General features: G+C 37.0%; 2 pseudogenes; both read left to right on the forward strand.

Moving 5' to 3' along the window:
- Nucleotides 1-8,934: 8,934 nt before the first annotated feature.
- On the forward strand, nucleotides 8,935-10,326 carry LOC143595400 (putative WRKY transcription factor 70; annotated as a pseudogene).
- Nucleotides 10,327-18,950: 8,624 nt separating this feature from the next.
- Nucleotides 18,951-21,348, forward strand: LOC143595390 (uncharacterized; annotated as a pseudogene).
- The last annotated feature ends 6,511 nt before the right edge of the window (nucleotides 21,349-27,859 follow it).

Genomic DNA, 27,859 nt, shown 5'->3' on the forward strand with positions numbered 1-27,859 from the left:
TGTTGTAATATGGACTTGTTAGTTCATGGTTTCAATAGTCACTGCTAAACAATAACCAAAGGAGTATCATCGAAGAGCTAATACTTCAAAAATCTGCGGCATCGTTGGAAATTGGTTGTAGGATATAACTTTGAGTAATCTGATTTTCGACGGACACTGACAAAATTTTTCGCTGGATTTCATGGATCCCGTTTGTAATTTACCCAACGAATAAAAGGGATATGTTTACCTTGTCTTGATTTCATGGGATATGAGGCTTAGTATTGACGGATATTTCATCAGTATATTCCGCTAGTGATATTCATTTGTTTAGTAGTTACTCATTATATAAAGCAAAAACTGGGTTTTTCCAAATTAATCACAAATTTACAACGAGACCTTAATAAAGGATGAGTGCATTCATTCAAAGGTTCAAACAATAATCATTAATAATCTTGATCTAGGTTGAAATTACAAGGCACTTACAAAAGCCCTATAAAGAGTTCAGTTATATTGATCATTATTCATTACAATGATGTATTTCACTCCTGTACATTAATTCTTTTACCATAAGTCAACATAACATCTACGTGTTGCGACGGGGCCGTTAAACGGGAAAAATGGACATAAAAATGATGAACCACACACAAGCGTTGCTGCGTGTTAACTCGTTAAATTTAGACCGAAATTTTAAACAAAAAAATTGTAAAAGATGAAAGGTATAGGAGACCAAAATTCATCATCATCATCATCGTACTCAGTATATCCCATCAATAGCAAAGCTATGGTAGGGTCTGAGGAGGGTAAGATGTAGACAGCCTTACCTCTACCCTTTAGGAATAGAGAGGCTGCTTCCGGTGAGACCCCCAGCTCAATAGTAGTTTTGCATCAAGCCTTGGACATAAGACACATAACACTCAATCATCGGGGCACCGCCGATTAGTGCATGCACCCTTGTCTTTCGGCTATCAACGCCACCACATGATGCCTGATTAACCTTCCGCCGCTTTTAACGTTATTTTCATGAGATTAGTAAAATAACGTCAAAATTAGTGCAATTTCACTTTCGCCCACCCGAGGGTTCACACATATATACATTATATGCAAGCACCGCAATCAGGGCGATATAGGAGACCAAAATTGAAAGTGGAAAAATATTGAGGGTTAAAACCAAAAAAAATAAAATTATGACATATTTGTAAACTATAAAAATTGTTGGTACCAAAAGTATAAAACAAAAAAAAATAAAAAAAATAAAAAAATTAGATAAAATGAAGTACAAACTAAGAAGCTCAATGTACAAACCTTCAATGCCAACTCCTCCTAAATTTGTAATTATATAAATTAAAGAAAAAAGCCATACTATAGAGAGATTATCTATATATAGTAAATGTCAACTTTGGTGCCACAAAACTGAAATGGGTTTCAAGATCTTCAGATATAAAAAATATTTGTTCAACAAAATAAAGTAAGTTGGTTGTGGTGTGTTGGTTGTTATGATTTTGGTATGTGTTTACTTTTGGTTGACCCAGGCTCGATTCTCATTGGCAAAATCTACATTTCTTTTCTTGATTTGTCTCTCTTGGCTAAAGTAAATGTCTTCTACAATTCTTTTTTTGATTTGTGTGATTTTCTTTTTATTTTGATACCACATAAAAATGTAATGGTAACCGAATGAACACCCTTTTTCTTTTTGTTGTTTTAGTTTCAGTATCGTAACTAACGTAACTTAAACCGACCAAAACTGTAACGAACGTGGTGGAAACACCCGAGTTTTATCGACCGACGTCACCCCATTGGTCCACCTCAATTTCTATACTTTTTTTTTGTTTTTGATTTACTTCCGATATCGTAACGAGTGTAACCGAAACCGAACAAATTCACGCAGAATTACCACCTCGACACTCGGGAACAACAACGCTTGGGTTTTACCACTGCCCGAATACATGTCTTTTTAAATACTTAATTTTTTATAGGGATGTGTTATTCATACACCCTTTATAGGGTGTATAAAGAGATAATATGTGTGTTAAGAGGGTGTGTGAATATCCAAAAAGGGTGTGTGAATAACCATTGCCTTTTTTATATCTTAATTTGATTAATTTAGTTGGGTTTCAACGATTGGGATTTACCAACATCGTCTATACCGTAACGAACGTAACCAACGATGACCGAATTCATGTTAACTCACCGTCGTAACGCTCGGGATATTACCAATGCCATGGAACTAACGACCCGGTTTACCGACCGAATAAATATGCTAATTGATACGCTATACAAGTGCCACTACTTATATTTTTTTTAGGTTAAACATGTTAATTTGACGATTTTATTTTTTAGGTTTAGTTCTGGTATCGTAACTTATGTTGCCAATACCGACCGAATTTGCGTTGACACGCCGGTACCACACCCGGATCTACCAACAAATTTCACCGCGCAACGCGCGGGTAAATCACTAGTTTACACTAAAAAAATTCAAGTTTTAGCGCCGACACTAATAGCTGCGACGCCTGGAATTAGCGTCAACAGTCTTGTTGGCAGTAAAAGTCATGGGGGTAGCTGCAAAAGTGTTCATTTGAATATGTTCAACTTTCACATTGTGTGAAAAGGCTCCAAGAAACGTGTGAAAATCACTATTTTTTTGAAAACTAAATTGTCAAGTTGTATGCTAATCCAAGGGTGAAGCTTCCCACTTCCCTGCGCTTTCAACTGCCGTTCAAGCTTCTCTATTGATTATATGAAATAGTAAAATGAGATTAATTATTTTAGTTGATAACCGGATGAAGAGAAAAGCTTAATTAAAAAGTAAGATGTGGGTCAAACTAGAACATGTAAAGAAGTTATAAAAGGTGGCCCGATGTCCACATCTTGAGGAACACAAACAATCAACTAACTTAGACTGTCCTCTATGGTGAGGGGCTTCGAAGCCCCTCCCCAGTGTCACGTCAGCGCCACGTGGGCACTGGAGGCTTCAAAGCCCCACCCCAAAGATGCCCCTCAATGGTGAGAGGGCTTCGAAACCCCTTAATTATTTTTTCTTTTTTATAATTTTAATAAGACTACTCCCATTGATAATCTTATAATGAGATTGGTGGGCCCAAAGTGAAAAAAGAAATTGAAAAAAGAAAATAATGCAATCTAGTTTGGCAATCTAGGTTGGTGGAGCAACCTAGATTGCAATCCAAACTAACCCCCGATAACTTAATTATTTAATTAACTTTTAATATTCTAACTAAAAAAATAATTAAATACACAATATTTCTTAAAAAAAATTATGAACATTCCGATATAAATTTTATTAAAAACGGACTTCGTTAAAAAAACATTTTTTTTAAGTTGGGATGGGTTGTGAATGTGTATAAAAGATTGGGATGAGTTAAATTATGTAGATTGGAGAGAGAGAAATTAATTTTATAATGTAAGATTGAGATTCTGAGATTGCCAATGAGAGTAGTCTAACAAACTTAATATAATTTTTAAATTAATAATAAAATACAAACTAAATTAAATTAAATAATAAAAATCAAACTTAATTAAACTAAAAAACATAAAAAAACATACAAATAGAAAAAAAAAATACAACAAATTTTCGGCGTCCGAGTCCTCGTTTGCGTATTTTGCCATTATCCTTTCTTTCTTTTTCTTCAAAAACGCCCGCGTGGCCGGATCTAGATGCGAGAGATCCTTTGCGAGGAGCTTGAACTCCTTCTCTCGTTGCCGCTCCGATTTTGCCTTCTTTCTTTCTTCATGCATGGCTTTGTATTCCGCATGCATCGCTTTTCTTTCTTCGTGTATTATCTTGAGTTCCTCTTTCGAGTGTTTTTTTTTCTCGCGAAACTCTTTAAGTGCAAGCTCCAGGTTGTCAAACCGCACGCTCACGTCTGAACTCATCGAGGATGTCGTTCTAGACGAAGACCCCCCACCTCTAGCCGCCGCCTTGGCCCTTTCTCTTCCTACCGGACGTGGCAACTCATCTGGTTTATCAAAAAGAAAATCTTGATCAAACTCGTTTAAGTTAAATTGAGAACGAGCATCCGACGCGGCTTGAGACGGCGAATGATCGGTCGAAGTAGACGTTGTTTTTGACCGTTTGGACGGTCGCGGTGAAGATGTCGGGATCGGATGCCACTTTGGCGAGCACGTGCATTTCTTCCAAATTTCAAACATCCCCATGCCGAAGTGTTGACCATGAAGGGCCTTGTATTGTTTCAACATATCCTTTAGAAGGTCGGCGTCGTTCGTGCCGCTTTTTCTGTTGTTCTTAAGGCGGTTGTGAATTGTGGAGAAGTGGTTCATTTTTAAAACCATTGTCTTCCATTTGTTGGAGACGGAATCATCTGTAACATCCTAAAATATTCTAGTAGTAAATAAAGAAAGTCGCGTTTAGTTATCGTGAGTTAATGGTTAATTAATATTAAACAAGAAAGGATCATGAACTTGGATTAAATAAAATGGATTAAAGGGGTAATGGGCTTTAGGTCCATGGGCTTTAAGGGATATAAATACCCCCTTAAACCATCCTAAAACCCTAATCCTCATTCCATCTTTCCATATTTACCTACACACTCAAAACACACACACACCACCACTCATATACGGCCGAGAGAGAAAGGGTGAGATCCGAGGACAAACAACGCTAGTTGGTGATTAGATCTTTATTATACAAGCTTATACAAGATCTAGAATTCATAAACAAGCTAAACGAGATCCAAACGAACACAAAAGGTATGTTCTTGACCTTTAAAGTTTACGTTTTTATGAATGGTTAGCCTCGAAACTTGAAATTATAATAGATCGGGTCTAAACAAAACATAAAGAAACGAACTTGATGTTAGAACAAACTAATGAGCCCATAAACACATACGGTTCGTTCAAGGGAAAACCATAGATCTAGTATTGAACGTTTTTGAGCTTAAAGATCCAAACTTTATGCGTTTTCGGGCTGAATCTTATCCAAAAACGATCATGGGAATGTTCACGGGATTGATTAACATCATATCGAAGGGTTACGGGTTGAACATAGATGTTTAGGGGGTTAAAATTAAAACCCGTCGCTGCTGATGATAAGTTCGCTAATCAATATGTTCGCGTGAATGATAAGTTCGCACCCATATAAGTTCGCCTCATACAAGTTCGCCTGACGATAAGTTCGTCTAAATGCTAAGTTCGCTAAATGCTAAATTCGCTTAATGATAAGTTCGCCTAAGTTAAGTTCGCTTAAGTTAAGTTCGCTTAACATGTATGCTGGCTTACATTTATGACCGCTTGCGAATACAGGAGAGTTAAAATAATAAGTTAAAATCCTAATGGAAAATGTGTTAAGACAGTTAATGAAAATAATATTTTTCCAAGCTGACCTGGCAGCTTAACCCCAGCTAGGGGCTGCCGCCCCTAGAACCCCGCTGCCAGGGGCGCTGCCCCCGAACCCCCGTTCGTTGAGGGTAATAACTAAACTAGAAAGACGATATGTGTAGTGATAGTCTATTGATACGTATAATTATTATACAGTTAGTCGGGCACAACTCAAGAAGGGAATAACGATTAACGGTGAACGTAACCGAGTTCAGGTGAGTTTCTAGCCCCACTTCCTTGTTATTTATTCGGGGTTGTGTGCATACTCGATGTGATAGTTAATACACTTACCTTAGGTGGTAAGTGTATGCCTTGTATGATTATTTGAATGATGATTGCTTGACAGTGCGTGAACGATCTTCGGATATTGCATGTGCCGTCAAGTGGTAGTTAAAGGTATGATTGATATGTATGATGTATGAATGATGTATGTATGAATACATATGATGTACGAATAATGTATGCACAATATGTTGATGGTACGTGAACGCTCTTTGGAGATTGCACGTATTGTCAAAGAAAGTATGAAAAGGACAGATATGTTGTAATAATACGAATGCAGGGAACCGACCCTAATAGTATCGGCTAATGAAGGGAACCGACCCTAATAGTATCGGCGAATGAAGGGAACCGACCCTAATAGTATCGGCGAATGAAGGGAACCGACCCTAATAATATCGGCAAATTTAGGGAACCGACCCTAATAATGTCGGCGAAGCTAATAGAGCGAAATGCTCTTAAAACAGATATGTAAGAATGGAAGTATTATGTAGGTACGAAAGAAAGGACGAAAGTACGAATGTACGTACGCTTGTAAGTAGATATGAAGGTGTGTACCTTCGGGTGCATATGTCAGTATGTGAAAGTATTGTATGTCGTTTGATTAACTAGAACTCACACAGCGTAGCTGACTTTTAGTATGCACGCAGGTGAGTCGAATGAGGCAACTTGCTTGAGGGGAGGCACATGGCATGGATTAGAAGACACTGACATCTCAATGAAGTGTTATGTTATGATGTTTTAAAAGACAATGTTTTAAGTTTAAATGTTTTGACTGTTCGTTAAAGACAAGAAAGGATGGATATGTAATATATTGGTTTGAAGTTTATTATTCCGCGAAAGTTTTAATTAACTCTGATATTTAGAACTGTGTTTATGAGTAAATCCAACGATAAAGTGAGGCACCGGTAACGGGGCCTTACATCATCCCCGCGGTAGCGACCTCGACCCATTATCTCAAAAACTTATCACGTATTTATGCCCAAAATATCGCGGTGCGTTTACCGTCACCTAACACCGAGTCTTCGGATGAGTCGATCCACGCTTGCGCCAACGCCGCTTCCTCATCGTCTTCCCACTTTTTCCTGTCGTGCATTTCGGTTGGTGTTTGATCGGCAACAACCTACTTTTTATGGCTTCGCTTGCGATGAACTTGGGGTTCGTCGCCTTGGGTTTCGGGAAATTGGGTTTCGACAACTTGGGTTTCGGGTGTTTGGGTTTCTGGTGTTTGGGTTTGGGGTGTTTGGCATTGTTTGGGTTTGGGGTGGCGGAGGCATAAACGGCATTGGCATTCGATAAAACATATCGTTTGGAAATGATTGTAAGTTTGGAGGCATTGCGGGTACATGATGGTTGACAAAGTAAGGGTTGGTAGGGTCATTGTTGTTTGCGAGTAAACTAGCCCACCACCTTTGAGACGGATCCCACGAGTTTGGGTTGGTGTTCGGGTTTTGGTTAGGGTTTGAGCTCGAGCTCGTGTTCTGGTTTGGGTTTGGGTTTGAGCTCGAGCCGGTGAAATTTGAGAAAGGATTCATGGTAGAGAGTTGAGAGTTTTTTGTTATGAAATTTGATAGTAATTTGGTATTTGTTTGAGTATAAAATGATAAAATGAGTTAGTATTTATAAATAAAATAATTAGTTTTCTTTTTAAAAAAAAAAAAAAAAAATCTAGCCGTTCAAAATGAACGTTGGGGGGGGGGGACCCACCAAACCTCTCCAAGCGCGCCGGCCGTTTGAACAATCAAAACAACGACGCCCAAGGAACCACCGCGCCCCACTACGGTGTTCTGCGCCCATCACCTCAGCCATTAGCGCCCTATAGCGGGTAGTCTTATAAGTAAAATGTTTCATAGAGAAGTAGTGCATATGCCTTATTATAGAGGGACATTTAGTTTCATAACATGCAAGTTTTACATCATACTATATACTTATGCTTTTTAGAACTTGCATGCTTTACATTATAATATATACTTATGTGTTTTTTAGAACTTGCATGTTTTTTATTACACTTATGTATTATGTTTGTTTTCTTTCTTTTCCTTGTCTTCGGGTAGATTGTATTATATATTTATGTATGTGTTTGACTGTTTGGGGACATTTAATTTTCTTTTGCATCGTAGTTGTAGCTCGTGTTGTCATAATATGTTGTCCCGCCTCTTTTTATGGCATCTATGTCCTTGAAATATGTCGTCGTCACCGCTTACAACATTCATGTCTTTTTATTCTTTACGCTACCGCTATTGCCTTATATCCACCATCGTCGTTAGTCGCCACATAATTTAATTTTCTTATTATTTAGATTTTTTTCAGATTTCACACTTCTTCGAGATATTTAGTTTGTCTTATATAATAAATTTATTGTTTTCACTCCGGTATGAACATTCGACTATCTCATGTTCCAAATTTGAGGTAATATTAGAGAAAACATATTGGTTAAAATTTATATATAAATATTTTTTTAATGAATAAGTGAAATGCTAATCAAAATAAAAGTTAAGTAAAAGAAACAAACATCAAATGTGTTATCACGACTAGTTTTAAAAGTTTATAAAACAAAAATGAAATTTCACCCTAGATATAAAGAAAATAAAGATACTTTAGATATATTTCTTACGGCATATATATGTGATTGCTAATGAACTTTAGCACAACTGACAATGACACGGGAAGTGAATTAAAGATTTTGGATGGAAGTCGTATGGTCTCGAGTTTGAATTCGATCTCAACTAGGTTTTATCGTAGTGGGCTTACGGTGTTACGGATTTTCCACGGAACAAGAGGCAGGGGCTAGCTATATATTGCAATATGCGATCATAGACGTATAAAATCGTCTTTTTTTACTATTGAGTTACCCCGGATTAGCCAATCTTTGTTCTGTGTGTTAAAAAAACAACATATGTTATCAATCTTTTATTTAATTAAATATGATAATATTATTTTGTTACCTCTCGAGAATTTGTTATGTGGACAGTTTTGTCCCTTAAAACAAACCGTTTGTTTAAGCACATATTGAAACAACTAATGGTTACTGTAGTCATTTTACTCATGCATACGTCATAAGAAAAATGGATTTGACGTCACTAATTTTAAACCACTCGCATGTATACACGTGTAATAAAAATACTAGTCTTATTCTATATGGATAACATTAGTTTAGCGCGTGGCCGTGGAACTCACTCTCCAATTCTTTTTTAGAATTATTGTCTCTAGATTGTTTAAAAATACATTAATTAATGTTTAATAATGGAAATATATATTTACCTTTTCCTATATCATTGATGGGTGTGCTAACTTGCAATTAGATCTCACAAAACCAAATATCGTATGGAGTTTTCCTCTTGGCAAGAAAGTTTACAAACCAATAGGATCAAAGCCATTCATGAGCTTACAAAAGGTCAAAACTTAAGGAATAAGCTTGGGAAATGATCTGCCAGCCGGAAAAAATTGAATCTGAACTTAAATTAGTTAACGATGTAACTTTACAGATCTTGGGGATGTTTGATAACACCCTTTCAATCTTGCAATCTTCTAACCTCAATGAGATTCCTCATTATCCAACTAATGATGTGAGATCTCAAAGCAGCTAGAGTGCTCAGAAGCCAAAAGATTCCGCTGAAAGCTACAAGACTATGAAACCTAAAAAAACAAAAAGAGGATGTTACATTAGAAGGTATGTTATAAATTACACCGTTTTTAACTAGATAAATGCATAATGGTATTCTTAATGTGTGTATACGATGTAAGATATAAGATTGTATTCTCATAAACTTATATTTATCTAATTCAACATATGATATATTTGTATATGACAAGATATTATGTGTGTGTAGTAAGTTGCTAATAAATACTTTGTTTGGGCTTATGTAGAAAGAACACTTCGATGATTACAAAGATAACTTCTAATTTAGTTGATGACGGATATACTTGGAGAAAGTACGGTCAAAAAGCTATCCTCAACTCAAAACACCAAAGGTAGTACTTATGAATTCAACATAAGAAATTAATGTTGTACTAATCATTTTCTTTTCATAATAAACTCTTAACAAAGATTCACGGTTGATTAGATTAATAAAGTTTTACTATTACGGATGAGAAATACTTATTATAATATGCAGGAACTATTATAGGTGTAGTCATAAGTTGGAACAAGGGTGCCAAGCAACCAAACAAGTTCAAAGACCGATAACAAGCTATCAACGTACAAGATAACATACATTGGACTTCATACTTGCAACATATCACAAAGAGCTCCTCAAATCATTGTGGAAGATCTACATCCCAATGATAATTCAACCCTTATTAGTTTTGGCACAAATACAATTATGGAGACAAATAAAGTTGGCACTTATTTCCCATCAATCAAACATATACCTAAGGAGGGGTTTCAATCTTTAGGTCATTTAAAACAAGAACAAGTTTCTTCACTTGATCATCATACCTCGTGGGATCCGATCTTGGAACTCTCACGATTTCCATTAGAACCCATGTCTATGATAACATGTGCATATGATTGCGATGGCATGGTTTCGTCAGAGGTATTTCCGTCTACATGTAGTACACATGGTTATGAGATCGACGACAAGACTGAAAGCCATGACTACGGTGATTTCCTTTTTGGATTGTGGTAACTACATAATGTAATATGTATGTAATATTCTTTTATGAAATGTAATGATAAATAAATACGATTAAACTTGATTTTAAGATAGTTTTTGAAGCGTGGATGTTGTAGTCTTCAACTAAGATACGGAGGTAGTATATTTGAGTTTTAGTTAGATACTTAAATATGAAGTTAGGCGTGAGCGTTTCGCATGTCGATTCAAGAAAATCAAGGAGACGAGGAACCTACCTTGACATGAGTGAGACTAACCCAAATTTACTATAGTATCGTTGGTCTTCGGTCTTTCCTTTTTTTTGCTTCTTGTTGACAATTTGGTTTCGGGCCAAATCTGATGCGAAAACCAACCAAACTTGACTAACCAAAGAACAATAATATAAATAAGCTAGTTTTATTGTGTGTGTGTGTGTTTTTTTTTGGGGGGGGGGGGGTTATACTACCATAGTGCCATGGTTTTACATTTTCAAGAGCTTCAAAAACTTGTATGTCTATGTGTAAACTAGGATTTGCATTTGAAGAACTTGGATGTTCATATTAGTATGTACATATGTGTAGATATCGGCACTATGAATTGATATATCAGTACTTATTAGTTTGCTTTAAATTCATTGTAGATTTAGCAAAACAACTTTTTCGGCCCGACGCCCGCCTCAAGTGACCCAACGTAGCAAAAAAATGTTTGTGGGTGATGAATAATAAGAAGTTTCTTGTGAGAATTCAGAGAGATGATTGATTGATATTAAAGAGAGAGTGCCTCCAGGTTTCGTTCACATGCCTTTGACAATATACAAATCCCTATACATATATGGTTCAAAGGGAATCTTTGTCCCTTGACCGTTATCTGGTAACACTTTCTATTATCCAGCGGTCCTTTCATTGTCCCTTGACTTGAGTAGGCTTCATAAAGATGGATGATTCTCCTTTGCCTCAGGCGGGTGTCACTCTGCCTTGATGCTTCTGACTAACTGACATGTCAGCAGTTGACTTGTCTTTTTGTTCTTGGGGAGCTTTGGGCTGGGCTTGCTTCCTTGGGCCTCATTTGGGCTATTTCCCATGTAATCTCTTCAAGTCCCCTAGTCTATTACTCATGTTATTTATGGCATGAGCAATAGACTTGATTATCAACCCATAATTTCCTCCTCTCTTGGTCTTGGTATTCATTGGGCCCTTGAGTTATTGATTTGTATGTGATGGGCCTCTTGTAAATGTGTGGTGATCACCTGCCCAACCTGGTTAATTATGAAGGCGGTAAAAATGTGTGGTGGATTTTGAACTGCACTCTTTTTCACGCAGTGATTAATATCCTGCTGCTTGGTATCACATCTCATAAATCACTAGCCTCATTTTACCTTTCTCTCTCACATTATCCCGGCGACCTTTCCTTTCCCATTTGGTTTTCCCTCTTCGATCAGGTTAGTGTTCTTGTTCTTTGATCTTATCTATTCTCCTTCGCTATGAGCCGCGAAGGTTTGTCTTCGATAACCTCTATCTTAACCCAGGATCAGATGCTTCAGATATGTGCTCGTTACCAGATACCTTTGTCTTTGTCACCTGTTTTACCTAAACCCCATGAGACGGCTCTTAGTCATCCTGAGTTGCTTACTTTGTACACCAAAACCCTAGAATGTGCTAATGTTCGCTACCCTTTGACGGAATTTCAGTTAGCTTTGTTGAAATTTCATAAGTTAAGATTCGATCAGGTTCACCCCTTAGTTTTTTTGCGTGTGACCCACTTTGAAATGGCATGCCGGGCTATGGAGGGTTTTGCGACTGTACCTCTGTTTCGTCGGTTTTACCGTTTGAAGGTGGACGACGATTGGTTCACCTTTGAACGCCGTCCAGTGAACAAATATCCCTCATGTTATTCAAAGATGCCTACTGGGTTCAGTCCCAAGGAATGGAAGAATAGTTTTTTCTTTGTGTCCCTTAATTTTGCTCCAGGATTTCGTAATCGCCGACTTACGGATTCTCTCATTCATGATACGCCTCCTCGACCTCCGATGCCTCAAGATGACTTATACAGATTGTTGATTAGCAACCCCACTGAATCCATGACTTATCCTGAACCTTTGTTATGTATGGCTGGATTGAGCCCGATATGGTCAGATATGTCTACTCGTCCAGCCATATTTGACGGCGACTGAGGTTTCTGACCTCTTGTTTTTTCTTATGCTTGCTTATTTGTCATTTTGGTATTTCTAACTTGTTACCTCCTTTATGCAGAAATGAGTCTAAAAGAGGCTTTGTTGAAGGGTCCCCTGAAGGCTGCTTCCTTTGTGTCGGTTCCCGTAACTCCTCCAGCTAGCTCGGAGACTGAGTCTGCTTCCTCAAGTCATCCTGCTCCAGTTATCAATATTGATGCATTAGAAACCCCCAAACGGAAGAAGGCTTTGGCCAACGTTTATGGAGCCTCTTTGAAGCACCGCTTAAGGAGTTCAAAACGGCCTTATCTGGGTCAATCGTCTTTATCCCATCTGGCGACCTCTTCTGTCGAGCCTGTCCACTTAGACGATGATTTCGAGTTTCCCGTGGTCACTCCTGCCAATATGCATGCATCTGTGGGATCCGATCAGGCTCAGTTCGATTCCCCTGGTAGTCATCATGAAGGATCTGGACCCGCCCCTCAGAGTTCGCCTGTTCTAAATACGGAGGAGCCGGATAACGATCTCGTGTTTGTTCCCCCATGGGGTTTGAAGATTGGGGCATCTGTCATGACGCCTCTGCAAGCGCATGACTTCCTTTCCTGTGTCATTCCTCCTGTTGATTCGGCTAATATTCGAGCTTTGGATCGGGACCGCTTGATTGGTGATTTCGGGACCCACCTTTATAGAGCTCTGGCACTTGGGGCAGCTGCTTGTCAAACCGTCATTGACGATGGCCAGACGTTGCAACAACTGAAAGATGAAATTTACAAGCTTGAGCAGTTGAATGAGAAAAATCACGGGAAGATTCAACGTTTGAGACATCAAGTTCTTCTGGCTAAAGAGGAGTCTCTAGGGATGCCCGGCTTGAAGGCGGATTTAAAGAAGGCTCAGGACGAGGCCGCCCGGTTGGGTATGGAGCTATCGAAAGCCTGAATTGAGCATGATAAGGTTTTGAAGGTACTATTCTCTTCCTCTTTTCTTGTTTCTTTGCATTGGTCTATAGGACTTATTTGTATTTTGGTATCTTTGTTGACAGTTGGAAGCTAGTTTTAAGAAGATGTGTGAAGAGAACGAGAGGCTGAAGAGTGAGGTTGACGCGAATCGTGTTCACAAAGACCGGTTGATAGGGGAATTCCAGGAGAAATATGACAAGATGGAGGCTCACAAGGACGGGTTGATCGTGGAACTTCAGGAGAAGTATGACAAAATGGAGCAAGCTTTCAAGAGTGCCCAGGCTGACCGAGCATGGATGGTGTCTGAAGGGTTCAAGTTGGTTTTTGTTCGGGCTCGGTCCTGCCATGAGAATTGTTTGGTTAGGGATGCTATGACTTGTGCTGTTTTTTCTTCAGGTTATCAAAGTGGTCTAAGAGAAGGTTATGAGTTCCAAGCTCAGGGCATTCCCCTTGCTGAAACACCCACCTATTTCGAGACCATGGAGGCGGAGGCTGAGGCGGCTTTTGGTACTTACGTTGCTTATGAGCCTCCATTTCTGGAGCAGCTTTCAGCCGTCCCTGACATATCGATGGAGGAGATTCGGGCCATGTCCTTGGTGGTGGACCCTCTCACTCCCTCTCCCCAAGGATGATCATGGACCTACTTGGATCATTAGGACTTTTGACAAACTCTCATTCCTTTTGCTGTTTTCGTTTACTTGTCATTCGTAAAAACGCTAGTATGTGTTAGCCCCCTAGGGGCCTTGTGCTTTTTGATGTAACCGATATTTCCCCCCTTTAGGGGCTGGACTTTGTTTGCCACTGAGGTGGTTTGGTAGTTTTAATCGTTCGAAACGTGCTATATTTAAAGTTATATTTGGCTTATGTTTTTAATCTCGCTTGGGGGTTTAGGACAATTTGATCATTGGGTTTCACTTTAGCAAGTTTTTTGGTTAACCGTGTAGCCTATCAGCGAGGCCTCCCTCTCATCCTTTCATGATGGAGGGGTGTTAGCTAAGTTTTGTTTAACAATTGTCTCGGAGACGGAATCATTAGTTAAATAGTTAAGTTTCCCAGTGAAACCATAAGGAACTTTTAATTTCATATGTTAGACATTAAGTCGCGTTGCGTAGATTGATTACAAAAAGACAAGACATCAACGCCCTATTACATGGAGTCCCTCTCGGAGAGGTGATTATTAGAATGTGACGTAGTCACCTGAAGGAGTGCCGTCAGATATCACAAAACACTATCGGGAAGCTCTTTGCATTTTCTCCTTTCTTCTCTCCCTTGCCTGAGGGGCTCAAGCATAGTATTTTCTCAGTTGCATGGCATTCCATGTACAGGGTACTTCTTCTCCCGTATTGTATGCCAGCTTGTAGGCTCCCTTCTCTCCAGCCCAAATGATTTGATAGGGTCCCTCCCATCGAGGTCCTAATTTCCCCATTTTCTTGTCGACTGGCCTCATTTTCTCGCAGTACCAGATCTCCCACCTTAAATCTCACTTCCCTCACTTTCGCATTGTAATACTTCTCCATTGTCTTCTTGTATTCAACTTCTCGCCGGGCTGCTGCCTCCCTTCTTTCCTCGGCGAAATTCAAAATTAGCCTAAGATCCCCTTCATTCTCTTCCTCACTCAGACGTGTCCGATGTGTGAGGATATTTATCTCCACGGGTATCATCTCTTCGGTGTCACAGGTCAAGCTAAAGGGTGTTTCCCTATGGCTGACCTTCGGCATGGTTCGATGGGCCCATAAGACGTGTGGTAATTCTTCGACCCAAGAACCACGCTCTCTCCCCAGACGGCGACGCTAGCCGATATGTTCAGTGGCATTTCCCTGGCTTCACTCTCGGTTATGCCCGGGAAATGGACCTCTACTTTCATCCACTCCGTATTTATCGGCTGGAATTCTTTCCCCACAGCTTTGAGGGGTCGCCCTCCGAAGGGCTCTCCCTCCTTCTCGTCTCTTCTCCTTATCATGTCTACAAAGTTTCTATCCTTCTCTTCATCTTTAACCCTGGGTGCTGATTCTATGGTCAGGGGTGGTAACTGTCCCGTTTTTAGAGCCGCTTCCCATAACCTTTTTAGCTGGACACAACTTTCAGTGGTGTGCCCAGGCTTTTGTGATAATTGCAATACCCGGAGGGGTTAGACTTGTATGCTTGTTTAAATGGACCTGGGGTTCTGGCGGGATATTTAGCCTTATCTGCCACCAACACATCCCCCCCTTCTGGGCTTACCTTCCCTCCGAAGGGAGGTCGGTATCTCCCTCCCTCGGGTCAGATACTGGGAAATCAGGGAGGGTGGTATGTCGTCGAGGTTATGTACCCTGCGTGATGTCCCTGAGGTCGGTATGGCGTGAAACGGGCTCTATCGAAAGGTATTTGTATTTTACCGGGACTTGCACTTCCCAGGTTCTTTCCCCCCAAAGGCTTGGGAGGCCCCTTCTATGTCTCCCATTCTCGCAGATTGGACCCCGTGTCTTTTCCCCTGACGAAGGCTCTAACTCGATCCATTAGTTGGTCGAAAGTGGCGGGAAAATCCTCCCCTAGTTTCTCTGTGAGTTGAGAGAATATTACCCCGTTTATGAATATGCTAATTTTCATGACCTCCGGGATGCCTTTGATGTTCATGCTTTCCGTCACGTACCGGTCCATGAATTGTTCTATTTTTTCTTCGTCTTTCCTCCGAATATGCAGGATCTCATTGGGGTTTTTCATGGGTTTTCTCTGCTGACTGAAATTTCGCAAGAACTTTCCTCTCAGTTCTTCGTAGCTATCTATGCTTCCAGGTTCTAGACTATCGAACCATACCCTTGCTCCCCCTGTCAAGGTTTGGGGAAACATTAGGCACCAAGCGGGCATGGTCCATCCACTGACCATCCCTGCACCTCGGAAAGCGTGAAGGTGATCTTTCGGGTCTTGTGTTCCGTCATATTTGTCTACTGTGGAGGGATACCGGAGCTTTGGAGGCAAGGTGGCCTCGGCTATGCGTCGAGTGAACTTCGACACGTCGGAGGTATCCGAAGGTCGATAAGGAGTATCTAGGTACTCTGTGTAGATCTTTCCTTGCCTTCGACAGAGGACAGAAAGGTTACTAGCGACTCCAGAAGAACCCCGGGGTCTTTACTGATTTCTTTCTCGGGTTCTTCGTCGTTTTTAGATTTTGGGGTGTCGAATGACAAGCGCGTCTTGACGGCTGCAAGCTTCTCTTCCTTTTCTTGTTCGTCCAGGCAGGCTCGGAGCGCATCCCTGTGAGTTCGTATGAACTCTAGAGTTATCTCCCATTTTTCACTGGTGGCTTGGCCCTTCTCCACCTCCTCTCTAAATCTTCTTTCTCCGTCTCATCCTCTATGAGGACCGACCCGTCCATTTCGCGTGTATTTAGCAGGTCTGCTTCTTCGTTTGTCTCGGTGACGGTGGATTCGTGCCCGTTTACTGTCGTAAGTCGGGATCCCCCCGGGATGCTCTGTTCTGGACTTGGATCGACCATCTTCTCCGAAACCGTAGTGTGGGATTTCCTGGTTGCAGGGTCCCACGGATGGCGCCAATGTAGAAACCTCAAATGAATCTGGCCTAGTATTGTTAGACAATGTTTGTGGGTGATGAATAATAAGAAGTTTCTTGTGAGAATTCAGAGAGATGATTGATTGATATTAAAGAGAGAGTGCCTCCAGGTTTCGTTTACATGCCTTTGACAATATACAAATCCCTATACATATATGGTTCAAAGGGAATCTTTGTCCCTTGACCGTTATCTGGTAACACTTTCTATTATCCAGCGGTCCTTTTATTGTCCCTTGACTTGAGTAGGCTTCACTCCTTTATCCGCTGGATGCTTCTCCTTTGCCTCAGGCGGGCGTCACTCTGCCTTGATGCTTCTGACTAACTGACATGTCAGCAGTTGACTTGTCTTTTTGTTCTTGGGGAGCTTTGGGCTGGACTTGCTTCCTTGGGCCTCATTTGGGCTATTTCCTATGTAATCTCTTCAATAACCATGATGAATCCACACCATAATGGTCCGATCATCGGGTTTAATTTTGCATTGTTTTCAGTCATGGTCCGGGTTCGCCCCTTTGCACAACCTTAAATGAAGTTTGTTTTTTCTAATTTTTAAACTTTATGCATATATTTCGTCATCACTAGAATAAGTACATGGGTGGTAGTGGCCATTTTATTTGTCAAAAGACAGAGACTTTCTAAAATGAGGTTAAATAATCAAGCTGGCGGCTGATTTGTCTTTAGGTTACGATTTAATTATTATCTAAAACTAGACATATTTGGTAATCTCGTCCCTATCTAAACTTAACCCTTTTTGGAAGAAGATACTCATACACAATGTTATCTTTATTTAATTTAACAACGTTTAAAACTACCTTCAATACCTGTATGTGTAAGTTTTTCTAAGATGAGATATCAACAATTTATACAGATTTTGATGCTCTAAGCCTCTCTTCTTATACAAGAGCACTATCAATGAACAAACTTATCACTGTGAGAAAACTCCCGTGAGCCTCAAATGTCCCAAATCTTAACCATTATCCACATGTCAATGGACCAAAAGACCAATAACATTATACACTATCTAATACCAGTGGCGGCCCAAGGTTTTCGGAGACCTCAAGCTAAATATAAAGTTGGGGGCCCTTATAAAAAAAGGTCATATAAACCCTTCTTCTTTACCCAGGCTTGGGACCGACATTGGCGAAGTTAACTTTTTTTAAAAAAAACTTATATGTTGCGTTTGTGATAAAAAAAATGCGTACATAAAATTTGCATTTCTAACTTTAATGATTCGAACGAATCATAACATAGGCAAAGTTTGTAGTGTATAAATTGGTAAGTTAACATATTATAAAGTAATAAACTAACGAGTAACTACTAACATCAAATCCAGTGATATCTAAATTACGCACATCCAAATCGAAGCATAAATCCAAAATTCAAAAGAACACATGCAGACCTCGGTCACTTGATGACTCATATTAAGTATAAATACATTACAATCGGCAAACCGAAAATAAAAATAAATGCAAAATACAAATTCAAATCGCAGTCGGAAGTTCAAAAATGACCAAAACACGCTACACATAATATTGTTCGCAAATCACAAGAGCAAGAAATACAATCTCAGTCATATAAAAAAATGGCAATTTGGTCATTGTCGGTTTCCAAGATTGACGATTGGAATTTTGAAGACGTTAGAGATAATTTCATAAAACCATATGCCACGTCCAATTGATTGATGGTGTCCAACTTTTATGCCTTTAAGTCTTCGGTTTCTTTTTAGCAAATATATAGCTCATCTTCATATTATTAATTAACAATAATACAATGTATATTAATAATTTTGTTATACAATATGGCCATATGGGGGCCTTAATATAATTGTGGCCTCAAGCCATTGCTTGGGTCATCAATGAAGTAGGGCCGACAGTGTCTAATACTGCTCTTAAAACCACACATTTATGTTCGTCATGAGACTTAAGCCCATCATCTAGGGAGATGCATCTCTACCCAACACCTTAGTACCTCTAGGCTAAAAACCCATTGATATTTAAAATTGAACTTAACTAATATATAGAAGATGACAAAAATCCATTTATGATTGCAACATAAATAGAATAGTTGTCATAAGAAGATGACATGGCTTTGGTAGTTCGACATATGTGGAGTTGGAAAAGTGAATTTAAGTTTTCATATTTGGGGAGAGGGGTTTTGGAGCTCAAAGCTTTTGCATATTTGGGGAATTTAAGTTTTCTGATTCAGAATATTACTGGAAATGAAAAGGGCCAAAAGGGGATGCCTCGGGATGTTTCGGTTGAAGCTATAAGGTTAGGGAGAGAGCGGGAGATCATGATTGTAATTTTAAATGGTAGAACTTAGAGCATCTATAAATAAGTTGATTTGTTGGAGAATGATCCGGAATCAGGTTCTTCTCTCCCCAAATCTTTCGATAGGTGTCGGCATCTCTATCTGGAGTTGGATTATTATTGGAGCGACCTCTCTTTATCATCACCACATTACATGTCGGATTTTCAATTTATGTCAAAAATGAAGACGTTATTAATTTATTCCATTGTATGATGGATTTGGAAAGCTAGGAACCCTTTGTTTTTAAAAGAGAGACCATTAATCACCATTTAAACTATGGATGAATTATGGTCCTTTCATTTAACTAAAATTTTAGTACAATATTAATCTTTTTTTTTCTGTTTTCTTTTTTCTAAACGAGGAACTTCATCCATCTAGAAAAATTAAATATAAAATCAACTTTCATTAAAGATATTGTCACAATATTAATCTTTTAATCCATCTAGAATAATGAAACATAAACCAAGATAAATATACTTTTATTAGATTATACATTAATTTCATTTCATCCAAATGACATTTTATATGATTGCGTCATAAAGAAACATCAGCATGACGTCACTCACTTTTACCCACTCGCAGCTATGCTCGTGTAACAGCATAGTAGTCTTCACCTATCTTAACTAATCTAGTTTAGCGCGTGGTCGTGGATCTTACTCTCCTAATTTGTTTAGAATTTCTTTGCCACTAGCCTGTTTCAAAAAATAGAAATAAACACACATTTTCTTATTTTAAACAAATATACACATCATATTTTGCTATATTATCGATAAAGGTGTGCTATATAGATATCACACAAACAATTAATAGCATATAGCCGAAAAGTTTACCAAGCAATAGCATCAAAGCATTTCAAAAGTTTTAACCAATAAGCTTCTAGAAATGTTCTATTCGTAGAAAAAAATTAAATCTGATATCAAACCAGTAAACAATACAGTGATACAGATCTCAGGGATGTCTAATCACACCCATTCCATCTTTAGCTCTACTCATCTTGACGGGATTCTTCATGATCCAACTAATGATGTTAGATCTTCAAACCGCTTTGAGGATCACAAGTCACAAGTTTTTGGTACAGACGTCAAGACTATGAAACCTGCAAAAACAAGAAGAGGATGTTACAAAAGAAGGTATGATTTATTCTGCATAATATTTTAACTAGCATAAATCGATCATACCATCCTTAAAATACATGTATACGATGTGATGTTGATGGTATTGATCTAAGTTGCATATGATTTTGTATTTTCATATCTTGTCTTCGTCAATTAAACAGCTGTCAACCATATAATATATATGTAAACATGTCATATGCATATTACACACACACACACAAACACACTAAGTTGTTAATAATTACTTTTTGGTTGCAGAAAAAACGTTTCAACGATTACAAAAGTTGTCTCTACTTTTGACTGATGATGGATATGCTTGGAGAAAGTATGGTCAAAAAACGATTCTCAACTCAAAGCATCAAAGGTAGAACATAAGGATTTGACTTGAATATCATAGCAAGTGCAATCGTGTTCTTTTTTTCAAACTAAAATCTATCAAAGACTCAACTAGGTTCGAATTTATTATGTTTTATCATTACAGATAAGAAATATGTTTTTCTACGTTGCACAGGAACTATTATAGGTGCAGTCATAAACTTGAACAAGGGTGCCAAGCAACTAAACAAGTCCAGAAAACCAATGACATCTAAGTACAAGATCACATACGATGGCTTCCATACTTGCAATAATTTACAAAGTGCTACCCAGGTCATTTTTGAAGCTCCAAACCCTAAGGATAACTCGATCCTTATTAACTTTGAAACAAATACCCTTATGGAGAACCATAAGTTTGGTAATTGTTTCCAATCAATGAATGACACACATAAGAACGATTTTCCCTCTTTAAGTTTAAAGCAGGAACAAGTTTTCTCATTGGATCATGATACTCCATGGGATTCAATTGTGGGACTCTCACAAGTTTCATCAGAACCTATGTTGATGATGTCATCTGGATTTAACTGTGAGAACCTGGTATTGTCACCATTGTTTTCATCTACATGTAGTACATATGACTATGAGTTTGACGATATTATCGAAAGTTATGACTGTGGTGACTTCATCTTTGAATTATACCGATAGCAAGTAACTTTTCATGAAATTATGTAATATCTCCAAAGTATAAATGGTAAGGGAAATGTAACTTTTTAATTTTTTCGAAGTATATTGTAGTTAATTTTAGTTAAATATGAATTTGAGTCCATCAATAAGGTATGATGCATTGTATACCCGTTTAAGATACAAAGATAATGTATTAGAACTTTAGTTAAATAATTGAATAATGTAGTTACTTCGGTTTTTATTTAAGGGATGATCCTCCAGATAAATAACCCTAAATTTCTCTACACCTTGTGCGTGAGACAAGTCCACATTTTTTACTTTCCGTTTTGCTTTAGTTTTCGTAATTGTGTATGTCAAACGCACAACCTAAAGTATCGAAATCTCATTATGAGCTCCATTTTTAACATAGTTTAATTAGTTACGAAGCTCTGACGTATAACACAAACATATAAAATAATAGTATTAATCATAATAAAATTTATAATGAAGACTGAACATAAGACATCATTGTCATGAATCAATTTAAATTATTTGGTCTAGCATATGATAGGTAGTGTTATCCTTTGAACATTCCCTTTTAAGTTTACTAGTTGCCATTAGAACTTGATGTTTTGAACTAAAAGTTGTTCTTATAAATTAGAAAAATACACGTTCACACAAAATTTACTTTAACTTGGTTAATTCCTCTTTTCGTGTCCATTATGGTCATGATACACCTGCCCAGTTCCGCAAGAACTCTAGGAATTGCACGACATAATTCCAATCAAAGCGACCATATTTCCTCTTACTAGGTGATTCCATGAATTATTAAAAGCACCATGGCTAGCCTGATTTACACTTAAAACTAACGTTATTATGTCTATCCTATCCTCACATCAGTGCCACTTTTTGGGTACTCCCTCATAGTAACCCCCCCCCCCCCCCCCCCCACACACACACACACACTCACTTTTCCCCTAGATTATATTAGTTGTTTATCCAAGCTAACCTGAATCTTGGGATCTCATGTCAACTACATTATTTAATCTTTCTTGGGTTGTAATCCAACTCACCAAACTAACCCGTTATGAAGGTTGGTGGGTGTAATTAACAAATTCACTACTCTGCGTCATCTCTCCTATTCTCCAATCGAGAGTTGCTTCTTTGTTGTTTCACCTTAAAGGTAGAGATCACAAGTATCCCAAACGTTTCACTAGTATAAAGGTAACGATCAGCTTTATAATGTTTCACTAGTTCAAGATAGTAATCACTATCTATGTTTCATTAATCTCAAGAGGTAGTGATCACATCTCACACAATTCACCAAACAAGTTAATGGTGAGCCCCTCACAAACTTCTCACTAAAAATAATGGTACGTAGTGATCACCAAACTATAACAACATACGAGTGAATAAAACAGTAGTTGTAGAACTACACCTAATTATAAACCTAACAAGCACAATTTGACTAGAAGTGAGAAACTAATAATGATAAACGTAACTTTAAATAGATAAATTAGGCCCTTGATCGAACAGCTTCGGCGGTCGTTCCAACGGCTGAAAGAACGTCTAGTCCACTTTTTCTTGGCTTTTGAAAAACTTAAACGTTGTGTATCAACTCAAACGCTTACCATTGCGCTTCTCTTACGAATAAGCTTGCTCAAATGCACCTAAATCCATTTCAATACCTCAAGTAAAAAAACATTAATTTCCTGTTTTTTCATCATTTTTATACCATTTTATCAATACATTCTTAAATTGGCACCAATATTGGTAAACATGAAAAACATATAAACAACAAAGAAACAGATTTACATGTCAGGTGAAAATATATGCAAAGGAATCAAAATGGAGGCATAAAATCCTTACTCTAGTGGCCTAGTGGGTTACACAGCCGCCATGATGTTGCCCAAAGTTGATACATTATTTAAAATCTTAATTTGTACTTATTAAAAGGTTCCAAAGATGTTTTTAAGGAGTGGATTCCATATGTTGTCAAAATAATCATGCACGTTTAATGCAGACAAATAATAACTCCACTTTTGGAATCGTTAACATGTGTGCTTACTCTTAATAGTTTATTGTAGGGGGGCTGCTGGCAGTTATTCAAAGAGCAAGGGTTTAGTTTTGAAATAATTTAAGATTCGGATTATTTGTTTATGAACATGTTAGATAAAGAAGTAGTTTGTTCATTAAAAACTCATATAGATTCGACTCAGAAATGATGAGTACGAATTAAAGGTACCTTGCTGGTTTGAGTAATATTACAAAATTGAAAAAGTTGCTGATTAATTAAATAAGTTATCCTTAAATAAGTTATCCAACCAGCTAGGTGTCTATGCCTTGTATAATGATAGTTTTGACATTTTGTTAAGAATGTTTGTTCTTGCATGGAACAAATTCATTTATCAAAGTCTCGGAGCCAGAAACATTTTTCTATGGGTTTAGAATTTTCAATGCTTGATTTTTTTCCCAGTGTCATAGTTTTCCCGCCCGAATGAGTCGGGTCGTGTTGGGTTGATCATTCGGTTAGATACATAAAATGCAATATCACTATCATATAAAAAATATATCATTAACATTCAGTGAAATACAAAGTCATTAAATATAAAGATATTGTCTATTATAACTTTTTCTTATCAATCGTGACTCTGAAAAAGAACTCATTCTCAATATAACAAATACAAGCATCATTTATATACTCGTCACCCAAATGATTATGTAAATCCGACTTCACATGCTTCATTGAAGAAAAATAATTCTCAAACGATAGACCAATAGGTATTGGTTGTGGCGATGGTTGAAACCATCAGAATCTATGTCTATGATATCGGGATTAGATCATGAGGATATGTTATCATCAAGAATGTTTTTGTCTACATGTAGTACATATGGCCATGAGAGCAGTGAAATCATTGAAGGCTATGACGTTGACGATATCATTGGAGGCTATGATTTTGGTGATTTTCTCTTTGAATAATGTTCTTGCTAGATAGTTTTTTCACGACAATATGTAACATCTTTGGTGTATGGATACATGGAAAATTATAATATTCGTTTATGAAATACATTAATAATTACGTTTGGTTAAACTTTATTAATTTATTTGATCTTTTACTAAAGAAAGGACCAAGGGTAGTACGGTGCAATTCCTTAGTCAATGGTCATATTATTCAAGCTGGTTTGTCAAAAGGCTAGTTTTTGTCTTTAGAAACTATTAATCATCTTTATTTTTGTATTAGTTTTCCTATTTAAAAATAGTTAATAATATATATTTGTTGTTTGCATTAGACATGTTGGGTTAATTTTAATTGAGAAATTGAGATTTAATAACTTAATGTAACATTTTTTTTCTTTCTTTTTTTAAATTTTTTACATATATGAAAAAAAAATTACATTTTTTTCTTTCACACCATGTTGACTTTTTATATAGATGTAATGCGAATTTACATTACATCAATCATTACACATGTTTAAGGTACTTTTTTCTCTCTCATGCATTATTTTTTAGTCAGATTTAGTCCTGGACAAAAATTCTTTATCCATATAATTGATTGTGTGATCTATGTAGATTCTTAAAACTCTTACAACTAATCAAGTCTAAAATATCTTTCCTCTAACATGTTTATGATTCGCTAGTAAATATTGTACACGTGTGTTTTGTTACACCTTGTTTCTACATCGAATAATACAGTGAGATTAAGAACATCTATATCAAAGTTCATTAAAAAAAAGCACACTGTTAAACAAAATATATATCAAACTCATTAAAAACTTATATCAAAGCTTATAAAAAAAGGCATTGCAAGTTTCGGATTCTGGTTACGATTATGTAATATATTATATTGCTAGGAGGTATTTGACTTTCTAGTACGAGTGCTTGCTTCCATACTGCTAACTATGAAGTATTTGATTGCATGGATCATGAGAACTTACGTGCTTCCATAAAGCCAACTTAGAAGTATTTGATTCTCAAGGCGTGAGGACTTACTTCCATCTAGCTAACTTGGGATAAATTGATTCTTGAATAGTTGAATGCTAGGGCTTTGGTTTTTATATACTAGTTAGATTTATACGTTTTTTAACAGAAAACGAGAATATATTCCACCAAAGAGACTAGCAAGAAGTTAGTACCAAGAAAGCAAACTTAAAGCAACGAGAAAACCCAAAGAAAATACACCAAATAATACTAACAGCACTGCCACCGAGAAAAACATAACGAGGGGACCCCTAACAAATCATGGAGGATGCATACAGGGATACATGAACAATGACTACGTGTATTGGGGGGTGGGGTGGATCCGATGAACACCATCCTTTAACACCTCTTGGGTTTAGAACTCATTAGACTCTCTAGTAAAATTTATATGTATCAAAAGGAGTAGTAGTGTTTGAGTTTGTGTAAATTTGACTTAGATGCCAACACATTACACATCCATTAGGGAACATAATTCTCACTAATTGTTTTGAGAGAGTGAACATAGTGGTCTTTGAATTGAAAAGTTAGAATTTTTTCTAAATAAGTCATTTTAAGTCTAAGGGGCTGTTTGTTTACATCTGAATGGAACCATTCGGATGTAAACATCTGATTCATTCAGACTTCCGACTGTTTGGTTTCAAACAGAAAAACATCTGAATGGTTAAAATTAGGTATGAATCATTCAGACTTATTGTTGTTGCTGAATGGGAAAGAGGCTCGTTCAGATCTGAATGAACTAAACAGCCCATCTTCTACCTATTTGTTTAGCTTTTCTAATGTTTTGTGGTATATACTTTACGGCTATAAGGTATAAACACCAATAAGATAATTTAGTTATGAGCCTTGGGATATTTGGGAATAGATCAACGAGACTTGGTAGCTTAATAGAGTAATGCAAATAACCATGTTGTCTTTTATTACAAGTTCGATGGTAACTTGTACCACAATGCATTATACATATTGCGAATGTTTTGAATTTTTGATAACTCTAAGCTTCGATATAATATTTTTAAAATTTTGAGAGCATATGCGGTAAATCATAAAAATGATTTGATAAATATTATAAAAGAAAGAGTCTATAAAATAGAGGTATTACAAATCTCAGTATATGTATATTGATGGTTACACTACAAAGCCCAATCTATGTCATATTCGTTTTTTAGTCGTTGGTCATGCCTTTATGATATAATTCCCTGTCCGATAAGAAATCGTTGAATTTCAATATATGATAAATATTAAAAACAGTTTGATTCAAACAAACACATATAATTTGTTTGGTATTGGCCAATGACTCCGTGTAATAGTGTAAAGATTTGAAACCAAGACCATTTTATATAATGTTTGTCTCTTGTTTTCAAGGTTTTAGATTTTAAAATGACTACTTGACTAGAATTCAGATTTCAACACGGTCACTGACCTAAGAGTGAAATCAATCAAAATTCAAGACTAAAGACTAAAGAGGGATGGGTTTGAAAACAAATTTTGGGACCATAGAAAATCTAACAAATGGGAAAAAGATTATTGATTGGGACCATTTGTCTCCATTATTATTATTTACCCTTTTTTTCTCTTATATAAGGCAAATTGGATTATAATACCGTTTGAATAGTTCGGTAAAAATTAGATTATGCATTTTACTTGAATGGGTTTGGATAGTTTGGTAAAAATTATTGATAAAAGTTGTGTAGTGCGATTGGTTTTATAAAACTGTTTTGCTCTTGCATTTAAGGCTGGTGTTAGTTATTTGAGTTGAAACGGATTAAATCATTAAAGCGTTAAATGAATTAAATCGAAACAGATCAAAATCGAACTAAATTACAAACTTGGTTTACATTTTGTTTTTAACCAAAACTATAATACAGTTTTCGGCTTCACAAAATTTAAGCTTAAAACCAAAAATCAGAATAATTCTTATAAACTAGATAATAAATAATTAGTATTTAAGTTTTATCATTTAAATCAATCTTATGTGACCCAACAAAATCAAACGATAAATAATGATAAAAAGAAAAAGAAACATTTGAAAAGGCGATTCAGATTAATTTATTATGTGAAACTAAAATCAAATTGAAATTCAGTTTTTGATTTGGTTTTAAACTACTTGAATTTAAATTGATTCGATTATCTGTTTTAACCAATAAAATCTTTAAACTGAAATATGAACATCCTTACTCCATTCTCTTTTCTTACTCTCTTTTCCCTTCATGTATAAACATATACTTTTAGAAAAACATGATAATTTGTTCATCTCTAAGTAGTGAGACTTTATTCGTTAATAATCGATAAAACAAACAGAGTAAAGAATGGAGTCCTTTGAAGTCCTTGTCCTCAAAAAGTGTTCCTAGAAATATGCTAAAGTTTCACATTGTGTGAAAAACTGAAAATAGTCAAATACATATGTGAAAACGCCTCTTTTTCCACCACGTGTGGCCCGCAAACCACGATCTTTTTTTTTTCGATTTGTAAGAAATAGAAAACCAATGTTTATGCTAATTGATTTTTTTATAACTGATGAATAAAGTCCGAGTATTCAAGGTAACTTGTACGTTTATAATCACAGACAAAAAGACAACATGTATGTTTACAATCACAGACAACGTTGCGTAACC

This window comes from Bidens hawaiensis, unplaced genomic scaffold (genome assembly GCF_021521415.1).
Source record: "Bidens hawaiensis isolate Kalapana, Puna unplaced genomic scaffold, B.hawaiensis_p1.1 tig00044970_1, whole genome shotgun sequence".
Taxonomy (NCBI): domain Eukaryota; kingdom Viridiplantae; phylum Streptophyta; class Magnoliopsida; order Asterales; family Asteraceae; genus Bidens; species Bidens hawaiensis.